The following is a 23,281-nucleotide window of genomic DNA, read 5'->3' on the forward strand; positions in this document are numbered from 1 at the left end:
GGGAAATATATAAACCATACTTTATAAAGTAACTATTTTTTGTTACTAACAGCACCCTGAAATCCTTTCAAATATGTGACTTTTCAATCTTTTGGTTTGTCTGAGACTGTTGTGATACATTTGTATTGACCTATAAAAGTTGCATGATTTAACTTTCTGGTAACAGTTTTCCCAAGGAAACAAATTCCATATGTTAAGCACAATAGAATACTGAATAACTGAATAAGACAGAAAATACTTCTTAAGTCTTATGGAAACACTTAGAAGAGAGAAGACTTAAAATTTTTTGATAACATTAGTTGGGCACAAACTTCCATACAATACAGGGTATGGTGATTAGCTATTAAGAAATTAGTGAACTGATTTGGAGGGATTTCCTTTAAGTTGGGAGAGTTTATCCAATGAACATGTATCAGATTTCAGTAATCAAGTCACATGATAGCATGCGTTTCACTGTACAGCTCCTCATTCATTATATAGAGAACAGTACAAATAAAAGCAGTAAACTAGTTTTCCAGACTAATTGATAGCCCTCTATCTCTGGAAGTTTTCATTTATAAATTGATAGTTTATTTGTAGATTTGTTTATGTGTCTGAGAAGTAAAATGCTTGGACTGGGAAATCTTTGATTTTTAGTTTTCCTTTTCTGGTAGAACATTATGTTCTTTTTACTTTCAGAGTCTTGCCCACTGCAAATTGTTTCAAAATAATATTTTATCAAGTCAAACCCTGCTAATCTTACATTTCCTTTTCTCTCCTATAATCCTGATATAAAAAATTTCAGTAACATTTGATTCTCACAACAATCTAGCGACTGTCTAGATATTTTATTCCTATTTTAAGACGTAAAATCTTTAATGTGTTTGAATAATTAATTTATATATATCTAATAGTAATTTTAGAGCCAGAACTATAACATGTAGCTACTAACTTAGAGTTTTATGTACCATTATAATTTAAGAGGATCCAGTGCTCTAATGCCCTGGGGATACACTCACATAACATGCATTTGTTAAAAGCAAATACTTGCAAGTCCTTTGGATAGTTCTATATATCAAAATCTTCTATGGATTTTTTAGTCTGGCAAAGAGGATGAAGCATACACAAATGCACATGTAACCATAACTCAATGTGACAGAAAATTACAAATAATGTCTCTAAAGCACATTGATTGAGGATAGCTCTACCTTCTGTCTTGTGATGTTGGAAGCCTGGTGGAGAATTTGTTGTTCTAGTTTTAACAGAGAGAATACTGATGCTTGTTTAAAAACAAAATTCAAACTCAAGAATTGATGAGTTTCAGTCAAGGATATGATAAATTAGAAGGTAGGCTTTCACTTCAAGTTTCTGAAACGTAAGGTCTATACACCATGAAGAAGAGGGCAATTCAATGTTATGCTCCTAGGACAACAAATTATTACCTTTGCGTTTTACAAACTTCAATTATTGTTTTCTTCTAAATTGGCACCATAATACTAAATAAGTAATCTAATAAAATACATGATAATATATTCATAAAGACATTGTTTTACACCTATTAAAATGAATGGCATGCTGTGTTGCTAATGACATAAATCATCTCTAAACTAATTTTAAGTGAAAAACAAGGTGCAGTTCTTCAAATTTGGAATTCTATGTGAACCACTTGCTTACATTTTCATAGAAGTACTAACCATAAAGAGCAAAAATTAAAAAATTCTTATTCTTAGAAGAAATCTAAGTCAATAAGGGGCTATGATAGGATGAAAAATATACTTTTATGAATAAATTTTGTATATAATCATTTAATGTTCTATGATATCTAAATAGCCTGTTGTGACATATTATTGAGAATAATAATATTTGATTTTCAGTTTCTATTGATAAAATATAGTATAATACAGACAGGACTTGGGGGCTGTAGGTTTGAATATATGTTAAAGAATTAGATTTTATAATGTGCATATTTTTCTGATGATTTCAGAATGAATTTTGATTACAAACAAGATTCTGAGTAGTGAGTATATTTGTCATGATTCCTTGTAGTTTACTCATGTAGTAGTGGAGTAGTATGGTTGTTCACAAAGAAAAATAGTATCCAATCTGAAAATGTTCTTGAGACAAATAAGATACACTAATATGGGATTGTGTGGAAAGTCCCAGTGTGATGTCTGTAGTTATTTTACATGGCTCCACAGAAAACTTCTGTGAGATTTCACATAAAATGAAAATGTCAGTTCCTGCTCTATTCTACCTATCTGCTGACATGTATACTCATCTATCCACATGTCATCTATCTACCTATAACCATCTCTGTATGCATCTCTATTTCCATCTCTCAGTAGTTTGGGATAATTCCCTCTAGTTCCAGATCACACTCCAGACCCCTGCATTTATTCTGGTAATCTTATAACTCTCCCCTTTGTTTAGTTTACTATGCTCTTTTTTCTTTTTTTTTTAAATATTGAATCTTCCAAATGCTTTTAGGGATCTATCAATTATAAAAAGTTAACTCCAATTTTCTAAAGCACCTTGTCTTCAAATTATCAAGTTACTTTCCACTTAAAAATGATTGTTCTGTATCACAGAATTCTTTGGCAATGATCACAAAATGTTCCCTCTAGAAAATGTTATCCATGCTTTCAGAAGAAGTACAGAAGACCATGGATTCAGATTAATGTTAAGTGATTGTACTTGCATTTCCTGTGATTTATACTGCCTATAAAACAAAGGAATTAATATTTCCAGTGATTTACAATATTTAAAAAAACTACACCCAGAATTTCTAGGCAATGGAATTTATAATACAGACCAAGTGAACAAAGGACAAAGACAATATTCTTGAAAGGCAAGACAAACTAGTCCTTCAGAGCTAGAGAAGAAAAGAAGATGCTGTGAGTCAGGAGAGAAATGTCACTCTTCTTAAATGAGTCAGTCCAATCAGTTCCCATTGTGCTCTGAGAGACTTTGAAAAGTCTTTTACTTCAATACTTTTGTAAACTTAGGCAGGCACATGTGTGCATATGACACAGAATGGATGGTGCTTGCTCTTTTCAGGCTGTGACAGATTGATTTCATTGGTAGACCCAATTAAAGACTAACATTAAATTTGTATTAAGTAATGAATTTATTTACTTTATGTCTTGATTACAGTCTCCCCTCTCTCTTTTCCTCCCAGTTCTTCTATTTTACCTCTCCTTCCCCTGTCCCATATTCCTTTTCTCTTAAGAGAAGGGGAAGTTTCCCATAGGTAGGTGCCTTTATATACCAAGTTGCAGTAGTACTAGATGCAACTTCTCTGACTGATGGTAGATTAGGCAGTCTAATTAGAGGAAAGGGATCCAAAGGCATGCAGCAGAGTTATGTGTGTGTTTGTATGTGTGCTGCAATTAGGTTCATACCATGAATGCTCTCTGTTCAATGGTTCAGTCTTTGTGAGCCCCTATGGGCCTAGCTTAGTTTATTCTGTAGGTTTTCTTGTGATGTCCTTGACCCCCTGGCTCCTTCAACTCTTCCTCCCCCTTATCCATAAGCTCTGATTCCTGAAGCTCTGCCTAATGTTTGTCTCTGGGTCTTTGCATATGCTTCCATCAGCTCCTGAGTGAAGACTAACATGACAGTTATGCTAGACTTCTGTCTGCAAATAAAGCAGACTATCATTAATAGTGTCAGGACTGTGTAGAAGTACTTTTATTCACCAAATGTAATTGTCATCTTGGAGGATTACTGCTAAATAAGCTTATCCTTTCTAGTTCTTTCTGAACTCTGGCTTTCTAAACTGTTCACACCCAAACACCTCTCCAAGCTGACTGATTCTATCTGGTTTCTCTCAGCTTCTCACTGAATTACCCTGCTTAGTCTCAAATTAACTCTGGCAATTAGTTCTAATTGCCTGACTCCTTCTTATTCTCTGACTTCAACTGCCTTTGCTGACCTGCACGGGACTCACTAATGAACTCAACGCACTGCACTCCACTCATTACATTGACTTCCAACAGATACAACCCCCAAGTCACTAACAAATAGTGTGAACTCAACTAACTGAACAGAACTGATTCTCCATCAACTGATCTTGAATAGCCTTTCTTCTGAGAACTGAGTGTATTCTATCTCTGACTCATTCTGTCAAATCTTTTTCTGATTAGAGACTTTGTCTGATTATAGGTGTGTACTAAATGATTCTAGCCAGATGGATTCAAAGTCTGTACTAAGGGCAGGTCTGCATTTCAGATGAATAAAAAAGACCTAGAAAGTCTTTAGATGTGATCAGAGCAGCTTTGTTGCTGGATTAAAATTCTGCTACCAAAGTGGGATCTTTTCTCTTTTACAGGTTTCAAGTTTCGCCAGTCATTGTGTGGCTATTCCTTCAATTTCTGCTCCAATATTATCTCTGTACATATTGTAGGTAGGGCAAATTGTGTATCAAAGGTTTTATGGGTGAGTTGGTGTCCTCATCCATCCAGTGGAAGTTTTGCCTGGTTACAGGAGGCAGTCACTTCATGTTCCCTATCCCCTATTACTAACAGCCTTATCTAGGCTCACTCCCATAGATTCCTGGGAGTTTCCATCATCCTAAGTTTCTAGCTTGTCCCAGAGATCCTTCATCTCCCATTCCAATTCTCTTTCCCAGTTCTCCCTTCATTCTTTCCAGACTATAACCCTTCAATTCTTACCATAGCCCCTCCAGCCCAACCTTGATTGCTCCCTTCCTCCACCCATAATGTATGCTTTATTTCTCTTTCTCAGAGAGGTTCAAGCATCCTCCCCTGAGCCCTCCTTGTTACATAGTGTCTTTGAGTCCGGAGATGTTAGCATAGTTATCCTATACTGTATGATTAATATTCACTTGTGAGTCCATACCATGTTTGTCATTCAGGGTCTGGGTTACCTTCCCCAGGATGATCTTTTCATGGTGTGATTTTCACTGTGAAAATGCACCACATTATCTTTATCCTTTTATTGACAGAAATCTAGACTGTTTTCAGTTTCCTGGCTATTAGGAATAAAGCTGCTGTGAACATAGTTTAGCAAGTGTCCTGGGGGATATGTTAGGACATCCTTTGAGTATATACCTAGTAGTGGTTTAGCTGGTTCTTGAGGTAGAATTTTTCCCAGTTTTCTGAGAAACCACCAAATTGATTTCCAATGTTTTTGTACAAGTTGGCACTCCTACTGGCAATGGAGGAGTGTTCCTCTTGTTCCATATCCTTGCCTGCATGTGCTCTCACTTGAGTTTTTGATTTTAGTCATTCTGACAGGTATAAGATGGAATCTTAGTCATTTTGATTTACATTTCCCTGACTAAAGACAATGAACATTTCTTTAACTTTTTCATAGCTATTAGAGATTGCCCTAGAGGAATGAATTGGGTATTTGGTTAGTTGATGTCTCTTTTCTTGAGTTCTTTATATGTTTTAGACATCAGCTCTCTCTTAGATGTAGGGTTGGTAATGATCTTGTTCTATTTTGTAGGCTGCAACTTTGTCCTATTAAGAGTGTCATTTGCTTTATAAATGTATTTTAGTTTCATGAGATTCCATTTACCTAGAAATTTTCTCCTCTGCCAATGTGTTCAAGACTATTCCACAGTTTTTCTTCTTTCAGATTTAGTTTATCTGGTTTTATGTTGAGGTCTTTGATCCACTTGGACTTAAGTTTTGTGCAGGGTGATAGGTATGGCTGTATTTACATTTTTCTACACAGAGACGTCAACTTAGACCAGCACTGTTTGTTGAAGATGCTTTCTTTTTTCCACTATAATTTTGGCTTCTGTGTAAAAAACAAAAATCAAGTGTCCATATTTTGTGGTTTTACTTCTTGGTCTTCAGTTTGATTGCATCGATTAAGCTGTTTGTTTTTATGCCAATGCCAATCATCTCATGCAACCTTTATTACTATTGCTCTGTAATACAGATTGAAATCAGGAATGGTGATACTTGAAGGTCTTTTGTTATACAGCATTGTTTTAGCTATTGGTTTTCCTTGAGAAGTTGGGTATTTTATTTTTCAAAGTCTATAAAGAATTGCATTGGAATTTTGATGGGGAATGTGTTGAATCTGTACATTGCTTTTCTTATCTGTTGGAATCTGTAGATTGCCCTTTTAGTATGTTAATGCTACCAATCCATGAGCACGGGAGATCCTTCCATTTTCTTCAACTTCTTTCTTCAAAGTCTTGGAGGTCTTTCATTTGCTTGGTTAGAGTTATACCAAGGTATTTTATATTATTTGTAACTACTGTGAAGGGCATTTTGTATATAAGAAGGCTACTGATTTTTTGAGTACGTTTTTGTATCCAGCCACTTTTCCCTGAATTATTTTCCTTCAATCTGTAAGCAGATTGAACAATCTACTTGGTATGCACTCATAACATACCGGCATGTGGATAAATAGCTAGCACTTGTAATTTTCACAGTTTTGCTTTTTTTAAATAAAAAACAAGGTGGCAAAGTATCTGCCTTGACTAATTGTGAAATACTGTTTATGCTTCACTTTTTTATTGTTTTAGTTTTCACTGGTTCTTATTCCTGTTTAATGATATGAAGATGCTAATTTGTTCTAAAAAATGTCAGCAATGCTCTAGGGGAAAATGTATCAATAGGTTTTCCTGGTAGGACAGAATCACTAGAACATCTTTAAGTTAGCTTAGACACTGCAGTGCAGCACCTGGATTTGTGATACAGCTTTCTGATAATTATGTAAACAAATAACAATAATAGATATTTGGTTTAAAGATTTTCACTGTGCAATTCATAGTATGTTTAGTTAAACATTTAAAAAAAACATTTAGCAACAAGTTAATTGTATATGTTAATTTGGATTAAATGTGATATTCGTATATCCAAGCAGTGGATGCTGAAAAACCCTAACCAATCCCTTTATTCTATCTCTGTACCCTAGTTACAACATCTAGCCATGACTGTTTATTTTTAGGTCAATTATTTATTACTTACATACATGCATGGGAGGGAAAGGATGGTATTTGTCTTTACTTGTCAGGCTTACTTTACTTGACATACTGAGCTTTAGATTCATTTTGTTATTCTTTTTTTTTTTAAACGTGTGATGAGTGTTTATCCTTTATGACTTGAGAATGTTCCATATTTCTTACCCATCAGTGCAAAGCACCAGCCTCAGCTAGGTTGGGGTTCCTTAGAGAAGGGGTGGTTGAGAGCTATGAAACAAATGACTAAGTTAAATTGTGGTTCTAAACTTTCTGCCTATGATTTGCTGGAGATGGCTCCCTAAACAGCTCTTTGTAGTGCTTTTGGCTCTGTGGTCTGCTTGAAACAGCTATTCAGATTGTTCTCTGTGTGTTCAGAGAGACAGCCTTTTTTTGGCTCTATGAAAAATAATCTCTGATTGAGACAGCTAGCTTTGAGACAGCTCTCTCTGGTTGAGACAGCTCCCTTTGCTAGTAAAAAAATCTAAAAGCTCTCCAGAGAGCTCATGTGTTTTTGGACCAAAGTTAGAAAAGCTTCAATAAAAAATTCTTAGATCTTCTGACCAAGTCAGGAATTCTGTTAGAGAAATTCTAAAAGTAATTCTTGGGTTTTTCGGTCAAAATCAGAAAGCCAGAAAATATTCTTTAAAAAGCTGTTTGCTCTTCATGCAGCCTTCTCTGGATAGTTGCTAGAAAATATTCTAAATGTTAGCTCTCTAAGTAATTCTTTGAATTTCTGACTAAGGTCAGAAGTCCTGTTAGAAAAAATTCTAAAAGAGCTATGAAAAATTCTAAAAGATCTGGGTTCACTCTTCATGAAATTTCTGACCAAAATCAGAAATCATGTTAGAAAACATCTTGAAGAACTGTGTTCAATTTCCAGAGATCTCCAGATAGCTCAGCTTTCACTAGAAAAAGGAAATTCTAAAGGAAGAAGTGTTATAGCTGGATCATCTCATGCAGACTAAAAGCCCAGTTTAGTACTTAGATGTCAATTCAGTTGACTTCTAAGTCAGTATTCCATATTCCCCTCTTGACCATCTCAGGAATCAGTATTCCATGACCTTAGCCCTTCTACTCTTATGATAAGATAGCAAGCACAGACATTGAAAATATCTGGGTGGAATCCCATTCCAATCACACATCAAACTAAATTCAATCTGTCTCAGGCTGACTGGAACTAAGGAATCTGCCTGCTTTTGTATCTGCTTCTCTTTATCTTACTTACAAGATTGCTCATAGTGCAGCTGCCTCTCTTCTTTTAGATCTTATACAATCATATTGCATCCTTATATTTTGCATAGTTGAGAAACTATATATTTTTTCATGTTTTCAGGGTTCTTTTTCACAGGCTCAAGGGCTGTCCTGAAGAGCACAGTGTTTTACCATTTGGTGAGATATAGACGTGCCTAAGACTCCTTGAATCACACTGAACCATTTCTATTTTATCATCTAGCAGTTGAAATTGTTAAAAGTTCTGACAAACTTTAAGAGGATGGTAATAATGATTCAGAATTGCAAACTATTGTGAGTTTAATAGGCCATTAGAATGGAAAAAAGTGTTAGTTGAATGTTGATTTTATCATTTTCATTAGGCAGTAGCCGATGGTGGAATTATTATTGTTTATCTGTGGTTCAACATAGAATTCATTTCTAACTGTTGCATGGGTAATGTCTTCTCTGTTTGTAGGGTATTTCAGACTATTTAACTATTGGTTTGTATTTTGCCTAACTCATAAAGGATATGTGCCAAAAATGAGATCCCAGCAATTTCCTAGGCATCACTAACCTTTATCATCACCGAAGATTCAAGAATGCCATCCCCAACTTCTCCAGGCCCACATGACTAAGTTCAGGAAGGATAAAACTGCACTGTTCTGTCAACACTCACAAATAATTCCTCTAATTTTGTGAAAATGTGCACACTGCTACAGTACTAATCATTCACATACCTCCTATATCTGAGGATCACCTGTGTGTTTCTTGGGTAATTAGCATGAAGAGAATTAATGTTTGAGAAATGAAAGCATGTGTTTCCCCTAGCCAAATGTTATTTCCTATCTCATAAGAGCAATGTTATTGAGAATTTGAATATTCTGAAAGTTCAGTGTTTCTTTTACAAGAGGCATATAAATGTCAGATCTGTGAAGAGTAACAATTAGTTTATCAGATTCTAGGTTATTAATATTTTACCATTAGTTACAGAGGTTACTTTTGAGTAAGGAACCTGAAGACTAGGCAGGCATGGTATAAAGTGTTATATTGCAGCTTAGCACTAGAAGTATACAAAACAGAATACAAAATATAGCTCCTCGAAAACAAAAACAAACAACAACAACAAAAACAACGACAAAACACTGTGTCACATAGGTAAAGAAAGAACCTAAGAAAGACAAAGATTGAGATTCACAAAACTACAGGGATTAGTTTCTGGATCTTCATAGCTCCCACACTTCTGTCTCTCTTTCCCCCTCTTTTACCCCCCTCCTCCTTATTCTCTTCAAATTACTCCTCCTCTTCTTCCCCCTCTCACCTCTTCCGTTTTCCTCCTCACTCCTTTCCTACTTTTACTGTTCATTCCTTTTCTTATTCCTTCCCTCACCTATTCTATTTTTTCAAATATTTTTGGTAATATTAATTGACGTTTTTTTAATGGTTAGAAAGTTGTTTTTATTTTGTAGCAATTTCTTTTTTATCTTTTATTTATTTATTTATTTATTTATACTCCAGATTTTATTCCCCACCCCCAGTCTACCCTCCAACTGTTCTACATTCCTTACTTTTCCTCCATCTGCCTGTCTCCAAAAGGATGTCAAGACTCCCCACCCAACCAGACATCTAAACTACTTGGGGCCTCCGGTCTTTTGAGGGTTAGGTGCATCTTCTCTGACTGAACCCAGACACAAAAGTCCTCTGGAGTATATATATATATATATATATATATATATATTAGGGGCCTCATATTAGTTGGTGTACGCTGCCTGATTGTTGTTCCGGTGTTTGAGAGATCTCGGGAGTCCAGGTTAATTGAGATTGCTGGATCTTCTTCAGGCTCATCCTCCTCCTCAGCTTCTTCCAGCCTTTCCCTAAATTCAACAACAAGGGTCAGCAGTTTCTGTCCATTAGTTGTGTGCAAATATCTGTACGTGACTCAGCTGCTTGCTGGGTCTTTCAGAGGGCAGTCATGATAGGTTCCTTTTTGTGAGGGCTTGATAGCCTCAGTAATAGTGCCAGGCCTTGGGACATCCTATTGAGCTGATTCCCACTTTGCGCCTGTTGCTGGATCTTCTTTTCCTCAGGGTCCTCTCCATTTCCATCCCTGCAGTTCTTTCAGACAGGAACAATTATGGGTCAGAGTTTTGACTGTGGCATGGCAACCACCTCCCTCACTTGATGCCCTGTCTTCCTGCTTGAGGTGGGCTCTATAAGTTCCCACTCCCTACTGTAGGCATTTTACCTAAGGTCCCTCCCTTTGAGTCCTGAGAGTCTCTTACCTCCCAGATCTCTCGAGCATTCTGGAGGGTCCCTCAAACCTCCTACCTCCTGAGCTTGCCTGTTTACATTCTTTCTGCTGGCCCCCAGGACTTCTGTCCTTTTCCGTCACCCAATACCAGATTGGTTTCCCTTCAGGTATGGGGGGGGGGGGGGAGCGGAGGTTTTGGTGATTGATAGGTCCTGCGTCCACTGGGCTTCCAAGTGGGTAGCTCTGGGACTTGAGGGTGGGGTTCTTACAACTCCTCTGAGTGCAGCGGATGCTCTAGTGTCTTCAGTGGAGCAGACCATTTAGGACTGGGTGATCGGTTATTTTTAGTATTTATGCTGGTTAGGATGTTTGATCATTGATAATGCTTTCTAACTATTTCAAAGGGAAGATGAAGAAAAATATTAATATCTTAGAGTTGGAAAAATATAAAATAAAAAATTCAGTCTGTGCTAAAGAAAAACATCCAGTATGACAATAAGAGCTCAAAAAGTCACTTGGAATGCTGCTTCTACTAGATGAGCAGAATCAGAAGTTCAGAGCTGGAATGTAGGCATGTGTATTAGTCAGGGTTCTCTAGAGTCACAGAACTTATGGATAATTTCTAAATAGTAAAGGAATTTATTGATGACTTACAGTCGGCAGCCCAATTCCCAACAATGGTTCAGTCGAAGCTGTGAATGGAAGTCCAAGGATCTAGCAGTTACTCAGTCTCACGCAGCAAGCAGGCGAAGGAGCAAGAGCAAGAGCTAGACTCCCTTCTTCCAATGTCCTTATATTGTCTCCAGCAAAAGGTGTAGCCCAGATTAAAGGTGTGTTCCACCACACCTTTAATCCCAGATGAAAGGCATAGCCCAGATTAAAGGTGTGTTCCTTAACTCGGAGATTCAATCTTCTGGAATCCATAGCCACTATGGCTCAAGATCTTCAAACCAAGATCCAGATAAGGATCTCCAAGCCTCCAGATAAGGGTCACTGGTGAGCCTTCCAATTCCGGATTGTAGTTCATTCCAAATATTGTCAAGTTGACAACCAGGAATAGCCACTACAATCCACCCCTTGTCAACTTGACACAAATAATATCTCATGTTCACATGAAACAATAACAAGGTTGTAAATACGCCTAACATGATATAACTATCCCTCGTACAATCGCAAACGCATTAGTAAATTTACAATGGGCATTCATATTACTTTATAATCCTCGTTTCTGCAACTGGTTACGTGGCCTTAATTGGTATTTATAACTACCTTCCTCTACTACCCATTCTGTATTTCCTTCACCTTCAGCCAGCACCTCAGCAGGTCTTGGCTCTTTTCCTGGAGGATTGACCCATACCTTCATTCCTGATGGGTCTGCGTCCTTTGTCATCCTGCTTGGATTAGGCTGTTGTAGTTTCCCATTGACTTTAATCACAGGACATGGTAGTACTAAGAGGCGCCCTAAGGGATCTCCTACACTCCAGACATAATCTTGCTTACCACCATTGTGAAGAGGTAATCCAATTTCTCCATGGTAATCTGGATCTATCACCCCTCCTAACACTGTTATTCCTTTTTTAGCCTGTTGGTTTAAGGGCATTAGAAGCCCAAAATGACCAGGGGGAAGTCTGAGCTTCCAGTTCAATGAAATGTTTGTTGTAGCTCCTGGTAGGAGCACTCCCCTCTCTGGAGCCAAAACTTCTAAGCCAGCAGAACCTAGAGTTATGGGGACAGGAAGCAAAAATTTTCCTAGAGGGTCACTAGGAGTGATAGTAAGTGGAACTATTCCGTTTTCCACCCCTTGATTCCTGGACCCATGAATCCTGGCTATGGGTGAAACTGTACCATATATCGAGCGCTGATTCAAAGCATATACTGCCTTCTGAAGAACTCTGCCCCAGCCTTCCAAGCTGTTACCACCTAATTGGCGCTGTAACTTCGTCTTCAAAAGGCCATTCCATCTTTCTATCAGCCCAGCTGCTTCAGGATGATGGGGAATGTGGTAAGACCAGTGAATTCCATGATCGTGAGCCCACTGTCGTACTTCTCTGGCTGTGAAATGAGTTCCTTGGTCAGAAGCAATACTGTGTGGAATACCATGACGATAGATGAGGCATTCTGTCAGTCCGTGAATGGTGGTTTTAGCAGAGGCATTACGTGCAGGAAAGGCAAATCCATAACCAGAATAAGTATCTACTCCAGTAAGAACAAAACGCTGTCCTTTCCACGAAGGAAGTGGTCCAATGTAGTCAACCTGCCACCAGGTTGCTGGCTGGTCACCTCGAGGAATGGTGCCATATCTGGGGCTCAGTGTTGGTTTCTGCTGTTGGCAGATCTGGCAATCAGCAGCAGCTGTAGCCAGGTCAGCCTTGGTGAGTGGAAGCCCATGTTGCTGAGCCCAAGCATAACCTCCATCTCGACCACCATGGCCACTTTGTTCATGTGCCCATTGAGCAATGACAGGGATGGCTGGGGAGAGAGGCTGATTGTCCACAGAACGGGTCATCTTATCCACTTGATTATTGAACTCCTCCTCAGCTGAAGTCACCTTTTGGTGAGCATTTACATGGGACACAAATATCTTCACATCCTTTGCCCATTTGGAGAGATCTATCCACATACTTCTTCCCCAGATGTCTTTCTCACCAATTTTCCAATTGTGATCTTTCCAAGTCCCTGACCATCCAGCCAATCCATTGGCTACAGCCCATGAGTCAGTGTATAATCGTACATCTGGCCATTTCTTCTTGCAAACAAACTGTAATACCATGTGTACTGCCCGAAGTTCTGCCCACTGTGAAGATTTCCCTTCACCTGTGTCTTTCAAGGTTGTCCCAGAAAGGGGTTGTAATGCTGCAGCTGTCCACTTCTGGGTGGTGCCTGCATAACGTGCAGAGCCATCAGTAAACCAGGCTCTAGTCTTCTCCTCTTCGGTCAGTTGATCATAGGGAACACCCCATGAGGCTATAGGTGCATGCTTGGCAGCAGATGGCATTGTAACAGGAGTAGAAACCATAGGCATTTGAGCAACTTCTTCATGTAACTTGCTTGTGCCTTCAGGACCTGCTCTGGCCCGATCACGTATATACCACTTCCATTTGATAATAGACTGCTGCTGTGCACGTCCCACTTTATGACTTGCAGGGTCTGATAGTACCCAGCTCATGATGGGTAGTTCAGGTCGCATAGTGACTTGGTGTCCTATTGTCAGACGTTCAGTTTCCACTAAGGCCCAATAGCAGGCCAAGAGCTGTTTTTCAAAGGGAGAATAGTTGTCTGCAGATGATGGTAGAGCTTTGCTCCAAAATCCCAAAGGTCTTTTCTGTGATTCACCTACAGGGGCCTGCCAGAGGCTCCAAACAGCATCTCTATCAGCCACAGACACCTCAAGTACCATCGGGTCTGCTGGGTCATATGGTCCAAGTGGTAGAGCAGCCTGCACAGCAGCCTGGACCTGTTGAAGGGCCTTCTCCTGTTCCAGGCCCCACACAAAGCTAGCAGCTTTCCGAGTCACTTGGTAAATAGGCCTAAGTAACACACCCAAGTGAGGGATGTGTTGTCTCCAAAATCCAAATAGACCCACTAAACGTTGTGCTTCTTTCTTGGTTGTAGGAGGGGCCAGGTGCAATAACTTATCTTTCACCTTAGAAGGAATATCTCTGCATGCCCCACACCACTGGACTCCTAAGAATTTCACTGAGGTAGATGGTCCTTGAATTTTGGTTGGATTTATTTCCCATCCTCTGATACGCATATGTGTTACCAATGAGTCCAAAGTGGTTGCTACTTCCTGCTCACTTGATCCAATCAGCATAATGTCATCAATATAGTGCACCAATGTGATATTTTGTGGAAGATCCAAACGATCAAGATCCCTTCTAACTAAATTATGACACAGGGCAGGAGAGTTAATATATCCTTGAGGCAAAACTGTGAAGGTATACTGTTGGCCTTGCCAACTGAAAGCAAATTGCTTCTGGTGGTCCTTATGGACAGGTACTGAGAAGAAGGCATTTGCCAGATCAATAGCCGCATACCAGGTGCCAGGAGATGTGTTAATTTGCTCAAGTAACGAAACTACATCTGGTACAGCAGCTGCAATTGGAGTTACCACCTGATTTAGTTTTCGATAATCAACTGTCATTCTCCATGATCCATCTGTTTTCTGCACTGGCCAGATAGGAGAGTTAAACGGAGATGTGGTGGGAACCACCACCCCTGTATCTTTCAAGTCCTTGATAGTGGCAGTAATTTCTGCAATGCCTCCAGGAATACGATACTGTTTTTGATTCACTATTTTCTTTGGCAAAGGCAACTCTAAAGGCTTCCATTTGGCCTTTCCAACCATAATAGCCCTCACTCTACAGTTCAGGGAACCAATATGAGAATTCTGCCAATTTCTGAGTATATCTATCCCAATTATACATTCTGGAACTGGGGAAATCACCACAGGATGTGTCCGGGGACCTACTGGACCTACTGTGAGTCGGACATCAGTCAAAACTCCATTAATCACCTGCCCTCCATAAGCCCCTACTTTAACTGGAGGGCCACAATGTTTCTTGGGATCCCCTGGGATCAGTGTCAACTCAGAACCAGTATCCAGCAGACCCCGAAAAGTCTGATTATTTCCTTTTCCCCAGTGTACAGTTACCCTTGTAAAAGGCCGTAGGTCCCTCTGGGGAAGAACTGGAGAAAGGGTAACAGCAAAACCTTTGAGTGTCTTATCAAGATCCTTCCTCAGCGGAACCTGGCCACCCCTTCATTCAAGGGGTTCTGGATCTGCAAACTGTCTCAAGTCTGGAAATTGATTCACTGGCCGAGATTGCTGTTTACCACGATCTAATGTAGCCTTTCTTTCATTTGGCTGTTTACCACGATCTAATGTAGCCTTTCTTTCATTTGTTTGAGAATTTTTCTGCTTATACAGATCAAACAAATATGCAGTAGGCTTCCTATGTATTTCATTCCTGGAAACACCATGATTGGTTAGCCAGTACCAAAGGTCCAACCGAGTCATGCCATTATAAATTTCACCTCTCCTGTGCTGACCATTACTGGGTATGTTATTATAAACATTCTTTTGTCTACGCTGTCCATTATAATAACTAGAATCACCTTGTCTCGGGCGATTCAATGCTGCCACCTGGCCCTTGTTACCTCGGAATCCAACTAAACCCAGTGAATTTAATTCATCTAATTGAGCAGAAGCATCTCCAATGCTAAGATCTGGCACAAGGAAAAGGGAAAGAACAAAACCCTTCAAATGTGCTGGTGCCCCTCTCACCAATTTGCGTCTTATAGAGCTGGTGAAAGGCATATCTTCTGGACCTTCCCATTGTGGACAATTATGCTTTACACAATATATCCACTCTAGCATTGCAATTTCCCTAAGTCTTAAAATCCCTTCATCAACACTAAGCCATGGAATATCAGGCATCTCCAAGTCATTTCCAGTAGGCCATCTTTTGATAAACACCTCAGCCAACCATTCAAACAAACTTTTGACACCTTTTTTAACTATGCGAGCTTCCGTATTAAACCTAGAATCTCTACTCAGAGGACCCATGTCAATAAACTCAGCCTGCTCTAGTTTTATGTTCCTTCCACCCTTATCCCACACCCTTAAAATCCATTCCCACACATATTCACCAGGTTTCTGCTTGAATGAATTAGCAAACTCATTAAGCTCCTTAGTAGTGTAGCGAATTTCCTCATGGACTACACTTTCTACCTCCCCTCTAGGAGCCTGTTTTGCTTTGAGTCTGGTTACAGGTCTAGAAGAAACTATTGGTGGGCCGTGAGCAGACTCTGCAAAATTAATTTCCTCATGTGGGGAAGGCATTATTTCAAGAGGTGGGGCTGAGGGTACTACTTCCTCAGGTGGGGCAAACCCTTGAGAATCTGAGGATTCAAAATTCTCAGCTTCAACATGGTCTTCCCACACATCCCCATCCCATGTTGTAGGATCCCATTCTTTGCCAATTAGAGCCCTTACTTTAACTGTCGACACACTCTGAGGCTGAGACTTGAATTTTCGCTGTAGTTCAGCCAACCTTACAATGAGAGTTTCTGTTTGATTTTCTGCAACTTGAGCTCTATTGCTACAAGAGAGAAGATTCTCCTCAAGGACACACTTAGCAACTTTTAGATCGTTTACTTGTGTCTGGAGCCTTTCGATTTTATCACACAACTCCTTCCTTTCATTCATCATTTTTTCCACAGATACTAAGAGCAGCCAGCCTGTAAAATCATTTTTCGATTTTTTCCCCATCTTGTAGAAAGCTTTGTGCACTGAATCACCTAATTCATTAAGAAAATCAAGGGCATTAGCTTCTTTAAGTTCGGAATATAGTTTCAACCATGGGTCTTCAAAATTCTCTGAGCTCCCAGGAGGGAGAGAATCTGGAGAGGTTTCAATAGTTGAAAGTGCTGGTGGATCAACAAGCCAATTCCAGAATTTTAAAAGATTCATCCTTGTACTTCTGTTACTCTAGAACCACTCCTGGTACCAACTTCTGTATTAGTCAGGGTTCTCTAGAGTCACAGAACTTATGGATAATTTCTAAATAGTAAAGGAATTTATTGATGACTTACAGTCGGCAGCCCAATTCCCAACAATGGTTCAGTCGAAGCTGTGAATGGAAGTCCAAGGATCTAGCAGTTACTCAGTCTCACGCAGCAAGCAGGCGAAGGAGCAAGAGCAAGAGCTAGACTCCCTTCTTCCAATGTCCTTATATTGTCTCCAGCAAAAGGTGTAGCCCAGATTAAAGGTGTGTTCCACCACACCTTTAATCCCAGATGAAAGGCATAGCCCAGATTAAAGGTGTGTTCCTTAACTCGGAGATTCAATCTTCTGGAATCCATAGCCACTATGGCTCAAGATCTTCAAACCAAGATCCAGATAAGGATCTCCAAGCCTCCAGATAAGGGTCACTGGTGAGCCTTCCAATTCCGGATTGTAGTTCATTCCAAATATTGTCAAGTTGACAACCAGGAATAGCCACTACAGCATGCCTATCTCTTTCTATATGCTGAAGATAGCACAGGAATTAAGTTCATCCAAGGAAGAAAATTGACTCAATTCTTCTTCAGGTTTACGGTGTCTTTTTAGTTTCTCAAATAGAATGGGCATCTTTAGAGTAAAAATTATAACCAATAGGTAGATAGATTAATTTTTCGTGGACTTTAAATTACAGAACCTCTCGGATATTTGCTAATTTGTAACTGAATGGTTTCTTAACAGGGGCTAGCTGTAAGTATGAAAACCAAATGAAAAATATGGGTCCTTACAAATTAGATTCCAGGAATAGATCTTTCACTATTGTAACCCACATAACCACAATAACAGTGATCTCCTCCCACCCTATCCCATTCCCCTCCCATTTCCTGTCTTACCCAGATCCCTCCCTGCATTCTGTGAATGAATGAAGCCTCTCCCCCTGGGCCCTCCTTATTACTTGGATTCTTTGGGTCTGTGTATTGTGGTGTAGTAATTCTGTATTTTATCATTAATACCCACTTATAAGTGAGCACATACCATGTATGACCTTTTGGTCCTCACTCAGGCTGGTCCTTAACTTACATCCATTTGCCTGCAAAATTCAAGATGTCCTTCTTTTAAATAGCTAAGTACTATTCCATTGTGTAAATGAACCACGTTTTCTGTATCTATTCTTTTGTTGAGGGACATCAGGGTTGTTTCCAGTTTCTGGCTATTATGAATAAGACTTCTATGAACATAGTTGAGCACGTGCTAGCATAACTGTCCTCTGAGAGAATCCACCTAGCAATCCAGAGGAAACAGATGCAAAGACCCACAGCCAAACATTTGACAGAGCTTAGGGAGTCTTGTGGAAGTGTTGGAGGAAGGATTGAGGGACTGGAAGAAGATGACATCTGAGGGGAGACTCCTTCTTCTCAGAGGAGAAGAGGAAGGGGGAGTTGGGGGAAAATATCTCTGAGGGGGACTGGGAGGAATGGCTGGGCTGATGTTGGAATTTAAAGTGAACAAATAAATAAACTAATGAAAGAAAAGAAGAAATTCCCACCATAGCTACAGTGAAAAGTAGATAGATTATATGTGTATTCCTTTCTCAGTGGTTTCAAGAGATACTAATTATATATTTCTAAATTTCTTTAAAGAAATCTCTCTTTTGACTGCTTTTGGGACCTTTTCCCCTCCTATTGGGTTACCTCATCAATTCTTTTTTCCAATTTGATATGCATGTTTGGATTATGTCCCAGGGAGGCCTTCCCTTTTCTCAAGAGAAAAGGGGTGGAGTATATCTGGGTGGGGGGGATTGAAGAGAAGGGGTTGGGAGGAGAAGAGGAAGTGGTATCAGCAGTAAGAATGTACTATATGAGAGAAGAAAAAATAAAAAAATTCTTTAATCCTAATTTGCTCTATATTCTTCTTAAGTGTTGTATTTACAATATTTAATGGTTTGGGGTTAGAAATGGAGCCTTTCTGGTCAGAATGAGGTTACAGAATATCTTTTAAGAAAAATGTCCTTTACCATGTTTGCATTAAAACATGTTATTCTTTAGAGAAACTGCAAAGAGATGAAATTAATATTAATCCAACTCAATGCTGTAAAACTTGAAAAATAGTCTACAAATTGAGTTGTTAATATGTTTTTACTGAATTTATTTGAGAAGGGAAAAGGACTTATCAAGGTATCCCAAAAATAAGTAATCTGGCTTCATTATTTCTAATCAAACCTAATTAGTTTTCAGTTATCAAATTATATCAACCCATTCCTTCATATCAGTATCCCTCTCTCAAAATTTTGCTCAGAAGAAATAGAACTCATCTGAAATAACCTGTTTTTATTAAAAATTGTGCTTCAATTTTAAAGTTTATTTTAAGTATATAGCAACACTTAAGCAAGAAATACTAATCCTATGGGTTTGTATTTTTATAAGTTGAAGATAAAACTTATTACTATACCCAACAAATGCAAAGCAAGGGAGAATTTGGGAATGTGATGTACTTTTCACTGACTAAATCTTTGAAGTCATGAAAATAATAGAAAATGATAGCAATATCTTGGTTGATTTATAATAAATATTTACAAAAATGAAGTATTTTAATGAAATGCAACATTGCTTTGTTGGTTTCTAGTATATTAAAGGAAACCAAAGTAAAGGAAAGCTCAGCGCTCTTGAGAATCACGTGACACTGATTAATCTATTCATTAATCTACAAACATAATATATTATGTACTTATTACCTTTTACAGACAATGACATAATGAGAGAAGGAAGACTTTGCAAGAGCTTGTCTTTCTCAGAGATTTGTCATGCTGTGGTTTCACATTAATGTCAAATATATTTAGCTAAAATAATAGGGCTATATGGAAGAGGAACCTCTCAAAGAGATGCTTATTTTGCATGGATGAGTAATTAAAATAAGAGAACTTTATTACATATACTGTGAGCAATTATGGACAGCTTAAATGTATGTTTAGATATAAATATCACACACACACACATACACACACATGACAAAAGTCTCCACATGGCCATTTTCATCAAATAATATAATAAAATAGGTGACCCCCAAAAGTGGAATGTTACCTACTGAGGGTAAGCAATATAGGAATATTAGTTACATTTCTAATTGCTATGACAAAATATTAGACAAAAGCATTTTAAGAAAGAAGGGTTTATGTGACCTGTAGGTTGAGGGGATATATTTATTATGACTGAGAAGGCATGGTTCAGGAGCAGCATGTGGTGTGCAAGCAAAAATTGGTGATGTCAGCATTCAGGAAGCAAAGAACAAATAGATAATTGGACAGGGCTATAAACCTTAAAGGCAATGAAAGCTTATTGAAATGAAAGCTGTGTAAGTTTCTCTAGAAACTTATAATTTCTAAATTTCAGAAGCCACTTTCTCTAGAAAGACTCTAGTTCCTGAATGGTGCACAACCTTCCCCAACAGTGTAAACATCTAGAAAACAAGATTTCAACATGAGTCTAGGAAGGACATTGCACACCTGACTTATATGAAGAGATGGATATTTTTGTTTAAAATTTAAAATTTCTGTCCCAGTTTTTAAAATTCAACGTATTTGTGAACTTTCTAGGGTGTCATATATTTTATCGTATGTATTTTATGATATTGATAAAGGTTTGTACATGTCTTAATGATTTTAACAATGATATATATTAATGCATGTCTGTGGTCTAGAATCAAGATGACAGATATTACTGATTTTAAGATACAGCATCTGTGTTAGATGAGCTAATAATGACATTTTATAAAATAATGAGATTTTAGTCACATTTTTCAACAAATTTTTAGTCAATTTTAACCAATAAAAATAAGGTTTATAAGGTCAAGCAGTTAAAGCAACTGGATGGTTACCCAAATTGAAATAAAATTAAAGTACCTATGTGCTTCTAGGGAAATTGTAAGTTTCTAGGGAAAGTTACATAGATCTCATCTTTTTCAATAACAAGGTATCTTTCCTGGCACTAATTTAACTATTTTTCTTACTCAAGTTATTCACTAAGTTTTGGTGTCTGCCTCTTCTTCATTACTGAGCTTCTCAACCCCCTCTCTCTCTTTTTTGGGGGGGGGTTGAGATGGTGATGTACATTTTTTTTCCATTTTTATTAGGTATTTAGCTCATTTACATTTCCAATGCTATACCAAAAGTCCCCCATACCCATCCACCCCCACTCCCCTACCCACCCACTCCCCCTTTTTGGCCCTGGCGTTCCCCTGTACTGGGGCATATAAAGTTTGCGTGTCCAATGGGCCTCTCTTTCCAGTGATGGCCGACTAGGCCATCTTTTGATACATATGCAGCTAGAGTCAAGAGCTCCGGGGTACTGGTTAGTTCATAATGTTGTTCCACCTATAGGGTTGCAGATACCTTTAGCTCCTTGGCTACTTTCTCTAGCTCCTCCATTGGGGGCCCTGTGATCCATCCATTAGCTGACTGTGAGCATCCACTTCTGTGTTTGCTAGACCCCGGCATAGTCTCACAAGAGACAGCTACATCTGGGTCCTTTCAATAAAATCTTGCTAGTGTATGCAATGGTGTCAGCGTTTGGATGCTGATTATGAGGTGGATCCCTGGATATGGCAGTCTCTACATGATCCATCCTTTCATCTCAGCTCCAAACTTTGTCTCTGTAACTCCTTCCATGGGTGTTTTGTTCCCAATTCTAAGGAGGGGCATAGTGTCCACCCCCTCTCTTATTTCTCCCAGTTAAACTTTGTTCTTGTAGAAACATCATTTGAATAATCAGGAAATGTGAGTGAGGATTGCACGGAGTTTGTTTTACTTATGTTGAAGTTACTGTCCTTGAAAGAATGTGCATCAATTTTTCATGTTAGAGAACAGTATATGGGTCTGTTTGGAGGAGAATTTTTATTTGTACCTTCATCTTGTCACATGTCTCCTTCAAGCTTGTCACATGACTTCACTTTTACCTTCACACTATCAGTTGATGGAAAATTAATGTGCACAGAATATTTAAAATTGTTGAAGAGAGCAAATACACACACACACACACACACACACATATATACTATATATAATGAATAAACACACAGTATTAATCTTATATTTCCTAAGGCAACCATATTTCATTCCTCACTTTTGTGTGTCCCTTGTGAATATCTTCCATTGCAAGAGGACAGTAAGCTGAACCTGTACATTGTGTACGAATGTTGTATTCTGATGGTCAATTGAACAATTAGTAAATGTATTTTGTAAGCCTAAAGTTGTCTGATAGATTACTTAATTAAATAATATATGAATACTCATTATTTTGCTATGAAATAAAATATTGCAAAACAGTGAGCACATTCCTGTAAAAATTAGGTACAAATCCAAACTCCATAATGATGTCTCTGCAACTGTTAAAACAGCAAAGCTTGGATTGACAGATTTAGTCAGGGGAAAAAGATAAATTATTTTTCATATTACATTTACACTATATAAATAACTGTCAAACATTGATAGTGTTAAATCTGAAAGTATTTTCCCATGATGGTAATAAATCTTGTTATATTGAAAAATATTAACTACCACATTTTAATTGTTATTTTTTTTTACAAAATAACAAAAGAGTGTTTACTCTATTCCAGATATTGCAGCCTTTTTATCTAGTTCTTACAATTATAACAAGTTAAATAAAATACTATTTACCATTTAACAGATGGTAAGTGGGTAGGCACACAAAGAAATAGCAAAAGAACACATTTGTCAAAATGTTCCCTGAAGATGTCAACCACATGTTTTAGCTTTTTTCTTCCTTTGCCTGAGAGGATTCTTCTCCAGCATGGACGTGTGCTGACATTTTGAGATTGCCACAAAGTTCTCTAGTGGTATGCGAAGACAAAACAGACAGGATAAGCTGTTCAAGAAAAAAAATCATCTGGGTATTTTGAAGGCTATTCTGCAGACACAAATAAAGAACAATTTAGAAGCATTTAGAAGGAATAAAATCTAATAATTTTGCTATACAAGAACTATATCACAGTCAGCTGAAGATCCGTTAGAGGAGCCTATTCATAACCACATTAGTTCTATCATGTTGAGAAGGATGAATTTTTGTTGTTATATTTTATAGTAAACATAACATTTTCTGTGACTTTACTGGAGTGTGTTAGATTTTGGATAAGACAATTCTTTTTCTTCAAGAAAGAAAAGAGCAAAGTAAAATTAAATGAGAATCATAAACTGTAAATATGATTTGGAGTGAAACAAAATTGCTAAGTAATATAACACACATGGGACCTGGGTAATGGGTCAAACAATAACTATATGACTATTGCCACTTGTCATAATCTGAGTGAGGTATCCAGGGTCTACATGACAGAAAAATATATTTAGCAACAGCCCGGCTTCTCACCTTTATCAGTGTACCAT

At 38.2% G+C, this 23,281-nt stretch overlaps 1 protein-coding gene across 4 annotated transcripts in view; it reads left to right on the plus strand.

Moving 5' to 3' along the window:
- The window catches only part of Grm5 (glutamate receptor, metabotropic 5), a 551,083-nt gene that overhangs the window by 19,780 nt on the left and 508,022 nt on the right, over positions 1-23,281 (plus strand). The gene's annotated exons all lie outside the window — the stretch shown is intronic.

Source organism: Mus musculus, chromosome 7, assembly GCF_000001635.26.
Source record: "Mus musculus strain C57BL/6J chromosome 7, GRCm38.p6 C57BL/6J".
NCBI lineage: Eukaryota > Metazoa > Chordata > Mammalia > Rodentia > Muridae > Mus > Mus musculus.